Consider the following 7,755-nt stretch of genomic DNA (forward strand, 5'->3'; position numbering starts at 1 on the left):
ACTAGATAGAATTTAACAGAATAATAATAATTATAAACTTATACATAGTGCGACGCTGTAAGGAAAAATATATTAGTTAGAAACCAGGTAAACGGATACCCATACAAACCTTTGGCAAATTTGGGATTTGCTCTACAGGTCCATCTGGCCCGGAGGCTACTTAAGTCTATTTCCAATGTTCCTAAACTCAGGAACCCAATTTCAATCGCTACTGCGGCATAGGGCAGGCTTTATCTGATGTCAGTGCATTCAAATCAATCAATTGCTGCGCAGATGGAGATGAGGTTAAACAGATATGGACGTGACGTGTATTGATTTGCCATGACCAAAGACAACAATGGGGCTGGTATGGAGGTCCAATATGGAACTTAGAACTAAGGTCGGTCCAGGGATTCCAATGGTGCTTGATTTGTGAAAATCAAACGCACCGTTCAATTGTCACATGCGTGAATGTGAGTTCAGATTCGACCCATTGGTGGCACTAGTGTTGCGCATAGAGTTCTGTAAATTGGTGAGAGTGATCATGGGACCGTCCTGAATCAGGGCGCTAAACTTCATAATAATAATAACTTTCGAATACCTTTCAACCCAGCTTTTCAATTTTCAGCCTAATAATAATAAATATAACCGCAAGCAGTGATTAACGGGGTCCGAGTAAAATGAACATGAGGTAGCATAGCTTTTTAGTTTACATATGCTTTAATTGTTTGGGCCCAATTGTTCAAAAGAAACATGATCGGATTTTGGTTATCGGATTTCGGCTATCGGATTGGATCAAATCTTGAAAATGGGTTGTTCAAAGGGAAACAAGGATCCTGAAATTGGATTATATCACAATCTATTCTTGGTTTTGATCTGGATAAAACCTTCACTTTTGAGTTGGATTGGAATAAATTTGACCCATAAAATTAGGATTACCCTGTGCTGTAACATTATAGTGTGCTGACCTCCACAACCCAACAGTATTCTAACAGTACTCTATTCTAGTGCAATGTTCAAGCTGTACAAACACATAGTTAAGCATTATTCAGCCTAGGAAAATGCTTTTGGTGTTTAATCTGATTTAGAGGTCACTGAAACATATATAGTATATCACACTAAAGTATCAGTCCATCATTTTCCAAGACTTAATACTTACATGCAAAAACACACTGGCTCTATTTAAAGAGTCAACAACCATTTCCATTGATTCAAAGGGCCAAAATGTAAAAATAGACACCAATTTTGCAGCAAACCAGTCTGAAATAAACCAAAGAAATTCACTCTTTGAAAAGAAAAGAATGTTCCTCAACAATGCAAGATTCTAAAATTCCATGTTAAGTTAGATGGTGTCAGATAGTCTTTAGAATGTGTATTCAACAACATTCTAATTACAGTTTTGTCAGTATTTGCTGAAGAATAATGCATAAAACAACCCTCATTTTAACATATTTCCACCAACTGGATTTTCATGGTCTTTTACTATGGTGTTTAGATCACCAATTGAAATATAAAAATGTGAAAATAAATTCTGTTGCAATTAGTTTTGGGTCAGACCTTACTTTGCCTGGACTATTAGCTCTGTTGTGGTATTTTTACAAATTAGCTATACATAATTACATTATGCACTGTTTGCCCATGTTGACAAACAATTAAAAAAAAAACTTGTAATACATTTTTGTTTGTCTTGATGTAAGTAATCAACTCAGTAATTTTCAAGGTGATATGTGAAGGGTAATTTTTTTTCCCCTATCCGCGTGAGAAAAATACTGAATAGGCGCATGAATAGGGTAGGCCTAGCCTATATTTATGTCTTTTTCTAAACATTCCCCTATTGGGATTTTTCGGGGCTTTTTTCCCCTTACTCAGGACATATTGAGGATACAAAATCAGTTAAGTTTGCTTCTGATGTTCAACCTTTTTTCATAAAATGACTGGACTGCTAATCGAGATTCGTAGTAGGCTATACCCCAATGGAGTGCAACACGGGCACCAGTTCAACTTTCAGAAAAAAAATGTTTAGTGTACTTTTTGTTTAACTTGACTGACATCATACATACACCAACAGAGAAAAGATATTATTAGATTAAATTAAACTTTACTGCCATTGTGCAGAGTAGCCTACAAGTAGGCTACAGATATAACAAGAGCAGACTATTTTCTTTTTAACATCCGGTTGTGGTTGTTTGAGGCATTCATACTGAGTGGCTTTTCATTTTGAAATTCCTTTACAAATGTGGATTTACTATAGCCTACCCGACTCCACCCATCGAAACTCAGAAACCGTAGCCTATATCTGGTAGTCTAAAACAGGCTCAAGATGTGAAATTAGCACAAATACATTAGGGAAACCAGGCACCAAACACCATACTCATAAATTGAAGGACAAAAAACACAGATACCTTACTCTCACATAAAATGTCTTTGTATTTGAATAAAATGCAAATACAAATAACCAAACATATTAAAGTTAATTATCTAAGTTGTCTGTCACTGGGCTATGCTGTGCTAAAACAAATTCCATCATGGGGATATTAAAATATATTCCATTCTATTCTATTCTATTAAATGAAACAAATATACTCATCCAAAACATTTCCCCCCACAATAACTTATACTATCTATGGCCATCTATTTTTGTAGCTGTTAAAATAATTTGACCTGCTTTTTTGTCTATTTGTTTATTTCTTTATTATTGATATTTAATATTCTATTTATATTATTGTTATTATTACTATTTTGATTAATATTGAGGATCATATTGGCCTATGAGGGTCCAGGGGTGCTGTTAAACATACCATTTTAACACAGTTTGGGAGGGACATAAATACCTTAACAGAGCAAGCAGGGCTCGCCTTCTGTCTAACTCAGCTATAGGTGACTTAAACATTGGCAACCTGCATATCACTTCACTACTTGACAGTTCCCTGCATCAGGGCCAGCCCACTGCAGCCAACAGAGTGTAGCGCTGTAGCTGCCTGGCTACTCTAGCTGTTGGCAGGGATGGGCAAAAATACATCAATGTATTTTAAAATAAAATATCAAATACCCTCATTTTAAATGTATCAAAATAAACTATAAAATGCATAGCCACACCATGTATCAAAATCAACTGTATTTTTCTATTTGGAAAGTACAAAAAATACTCTTTAAAAGGAGCATGATATCACTTTGCAAACCTTCCATATCTATCTAATCTATTCCTTCATCAGTACACTAACTCTGTTGATTAAGTGGACAGTGTTTGAGTTTTTCAGTTTTTCTCTGGCTATGAGACATGCCATAATGCAAACAGTCAACAGATCAACTATGCTGACCTGCCTGTTACATCTCATAGCCTAAACAGATGCACTCAAAAAGTCACAACTGAACATAAATTTAACCCATCATCCTCTGCTTTGTGTGTGAAATGTGGCTCTCATGTGGACACTCTTATAAATGCCTTCTAGGAATGTAAGAAAATTAAAAAGGGTTGGCTGGAAATTCAAATTCATTTCTCAAGAAACTGATCATTAAAATTCTCAAGAAAACTTGAGGCTGGTATGAAGGAGTGTATTGTGTGTGTGAGCAAATCTGGGCAAATTAGTAATTAAATAAAATGTTCAACGTTTTGCTTTAGGCAATAAATGGGGAAACTTGTTGCAGGGCAACCACATGTGTTCGAATTGGATGACTTAAGTTCTCAAGAAACTTGAGGTTGGTATGAGGGAGTGTATTGTGTGTGTGAGCAACCTCCATGTTACTTATCTGCCTGAATCTCAATATTCTGATCACAACAACTCTGGGCAAATTTCAAGTTGCACCAGTGCTGCATTCATTGTTTTGCACTTTTATAATCACATCACCAAGTGGGTTATTGGTTTTACCAAAAATATTTGGCAGTATTTTTAAACTACAAACCTGATGATGCCATTTTTTTCCAACTAAATAAAATACAAATGACAACATACTATTTTGTATTTTAAATACATGGCTCTGTAGACCAGCAATCTACTTGTCGAGGAGGCTCATAATTTGAGAAACGCTGCAGATCATAGAGAGAGAAAGCTCTGGGAACAGAACACAGGCATGATTTTGTTGTCACACGCTACTATGGAAAATTAACTAGAAAGACCGGCTCGGCAAAAAAAGAAAAAAGTATGCCAGATGGCCAGTCCAGCCCTGTGTTCAGGAATTATTGGCAAAAGTGGAACGTGCGCAATGTTTCATTCATCCCTCCTGATTGGGACGAATAAAACAGGCATGGGGGACAAAAGAAACATGCAGTTCAGCCTAAGCTATGTAAATTTCCCACAATTTCAATATTTTACAACAAATGCTTGACTGGTTGAATGGTCATACATGTCATCAGAATATCTCTACCTGTAGCCTAGATGCAACGAGTGTTTATGAGTAAGCTTGATGAACCATAAATGAAAAGTTGTCTTAACATTACATTAGGACATTATTGTCATTAAACGCTTTTACAAAATATAGGCCTAGCCTACAGTTAAGACTTAATGACCTAGCAAATGTCAGCAACTTAAGTGTGTGATTAGATAAATAGGCACTGGCAGATGCAATAGGTAAATAGATATCTTTGCGTGTTAGCACAAGCAATAGCCTGTAGACCAATAAAGGCAAGCGTGTTTGCCACTTACATTTCTGACATCTGCTGCAAAACTGCTGCAAGTGCATCAAGAAAGGTCCCGCCTTAGACCATGTTAATGGCCAATCGTAGGCTAGGATTTGGGGGTGGCACCTGGGGTGGCCAATCGTATCTCAAGGGTGGCCAGTGCCACCCGGAGCCACCCCTCTGGCTCCGCCCCTGATTCTGGGTTTGAAGAATTATGCCGAATGGGGCCTGGCTGTTGCCCCGACTCGTTGTCGGACGCCTATCCCAACAGACAAGCCATCGCATTTATAAATTGCGACTGTCTGCACTGTAAAATCTGATAGCTAAAACGAAAGCCCTTTTCAGAAATGCTCCCAGGACTAAGAGCCACCACTGGAGCTTAGGTCTCAATTGAGACGAAGCTAAAGGTGAATATATTAGCCTACTGGATCAGCAGGTAGGACGGGACGTGAGAGTACCACTTGCATGGCCAGACTCACTAAGCCTAAAGCACAACCATTAGGTTATGGGTCATTCCGTGCCAAATCAAGTCAAGTCAACTTTATCGTCAATCAAACCATGCAACAATACATTACACAGCAGACTGAAATTGCGTTTCTCCCATACTCCAATGAGCAGTATTAAAACAAGATTTGACACACACTATAAGCATAAATTCAACATAAGACTAACCATAGGACACTAGCCAAGTGCAAGATAGATATTTAAAAGGTAGACAAATCAACACAGCTTACAGTTACCAGACTATCGCAGTGTTCCAGAATATAGTCAGGTTGAGGTATTTTACTAGTGCAATACAAGGTGCAATATGGCAAAAATGCAAAGTAGCAGCATGGAGATAAATATGTTTTGTAAACTTTTTATGTTCTTGTGCAAAGGGATATTGACGTGCATAAAAAAATTTGCATTAGATTATCTAAATGATCAGTATAACACAACAATTTGAATCTTAAAATGTAGCTTGAATATGTACACGTGTGTGTGTGTGCGCGTGTGTACTTTCCTGGTTTTGCTCTTTTTCACTTATTCACACTTGTACACTTACAAGGAGGTTGGAACACTTTTTTTTTTACCCAATATTATTTAAACATATTTATTTTACTTGACTATTTATACACAGGGTGGAAAAATTTAAAGATGTGGAAACTACATGTGGATTATAGTCCATAAATTATTGATTTGAACAATAAAGTATAAAATAAATAAATAAAATGTAGCTTGACTGGGGGGTATTCCATCAACCTCGCTAATGAAGGCGGCACTTAACAGAAATAGCCTGGCTTGAACTAGCGTAGACTTTCACTTGGGGCTGAAGCCGTTCCATTAACTCAAGTCAGGGATGGATTACTGCACGGGCCTACCGGGCCCAGGCCCAGGGGCCAAAGAGGTCAGGGGGCCCTGAAGCCCAAGCCTTTGCATGGAGTGCACTGCCTCAATATCAACAAATCAGGATGTATGCTATGAATCTGATTGAATTAAAGTATTGGCCATCCCCAAAATGCACCAGAATACAGAATAATAATTTCTGGGGGAGGACCCCCAACCCCCCACGCGCACACACTTATGCGATAATTAGTGGGGGGCCCTTAATACATCTGGGCCCAGGGGCCCGAAAGTTCATAACGTCTGTGACTCAAGTTAGCGGCATCTTGGCCTCGTTTATTCAAGCGAGGTTTAGTTCAGCTTCATCTCTGCTCCTGCACGAGGTAGAACAGTACACCAAAACAGTAGATTGACGAAAAGAGGATATATGTTGTAAAATTAAGACAATACTAGACGATTTCTGTTCGATTTGGCAAGCGCCATCTACAGGATTTTCATCGAAAGTCATCAAATTTAACATCGTGAGAAAAAAATAGATTGCCTACAGAAATTGGAGAATAATGAAAGCATACATTTAAAACAACAATGCTAATGGTTTAAAAACAATTGGCTTCACTGTTGAACACATACACTATACAGTCTATGCTTGAACAAAACGAGTGAATGAATAAAGAATGTATTCCACACAGGTGAGAGAGTCTAAAGGGAGGAGAAGTGTGCCGTGGCCTACTGGTCGGGGTTCGAACCGGCAACCCTCCGGTTACAGGTCCGAAGTGCTAACCAGTAGGCCACGGCTGCCCGATGTTCGTGCATGTGTACGTGTTTGTGTGCGTGTGCATGCCTGTGTGTGTGTGTGTGGATGTGTACGTATGCCTGCATGTCTACTGTCCCGATTATGGGATGGGTTGATATAGCCCCTTAAGACCAATATACAGAAATGTGGTCCTTCTACTCTGTGTCCGCCCTACCCTCCTTCCGGGGGTCCTATCCGACAGGGGGACAACGGATCAAACCGAAAAATAATGGTTCCATGTCATCCTTGTGGGGCTATATGCCTAAGTTTCGTGCAGCCCTGTCTTTCAGTGGCCCGGGAACCATTGACACAAAAAATTGAAACAGAAATTAAAAAAAAACTAACTAAACCAATATGACAGCTGTTTCGCTGCACGGCGGTCATAATCAGGGATGTGGTAAAATAAGAGGTGGGATTTTTAAAAAAAGGCATTCAGAACATGGTTGATGATAGTGGAGGTTATTGTCCAATGTTTCTAACAATAGCCTACCAGTGGTATTAAATGGTTCCTAGAGTGTTGAATATGTACATATTGACAATGTGGATAATACAGTGTGATTTTTGAATGTTAAAATTTGCAAATTGGTAAAACTCTTTTGAGAGGTGGAACTCCATTTCTGAAATTTCAGAGGTGGATAAACTGTGTTTACTTGCGTTTAGCCTCCACTACATCATAATAACCTGTTCTGGTGAAAATAATGACTTTCCCTGCTCTCCTGGCATCGCCAGGCGGATATCCGACGTTGGTAGGGCTCTGGTCCAAGTGAGTTTGAAATAGGATGTCTCGTGAGAAGCGAGAACGAGGAGAAACACGACCTGATTTACGGCAATTCGACATAATCACACACGCCCCCTCCGACTGATCATTCTCTGTCCATATTTGCAGCTGAAATGACCCCTATTATTATTACATTACAGTGGATAGAAGAAGCTAGGCCCCCTAAAGCAGTTATTTGTTCTGATTCAATGTCATCTCTCACATCTATAAAAAATGGAGAATCATCATGCCGACAGGATTTATTGAATGAAATGAATAATATCATAT

The sequence above is a fragment of the Alosa pseudoharengus genome, unplaced genomic scaffold, assembly GCF_046254945.1.
Source record: "Alosa pseudoharengus isolate Yale_2024_CS ecotype anadromous, Long Island Sound unplaced genomic scaffold, YU_APseudo_1.1 YU_APseudo_1.1_scf_2, whole genome shotgun sequence".
In the NCBI taxonomy this organism is placed as follows: Eukaryota; Metazoa; Chordata; class Actinopteri; order Clupeiformes; family Clupeidae; genus Alosa; species Alosa pseudoharengus.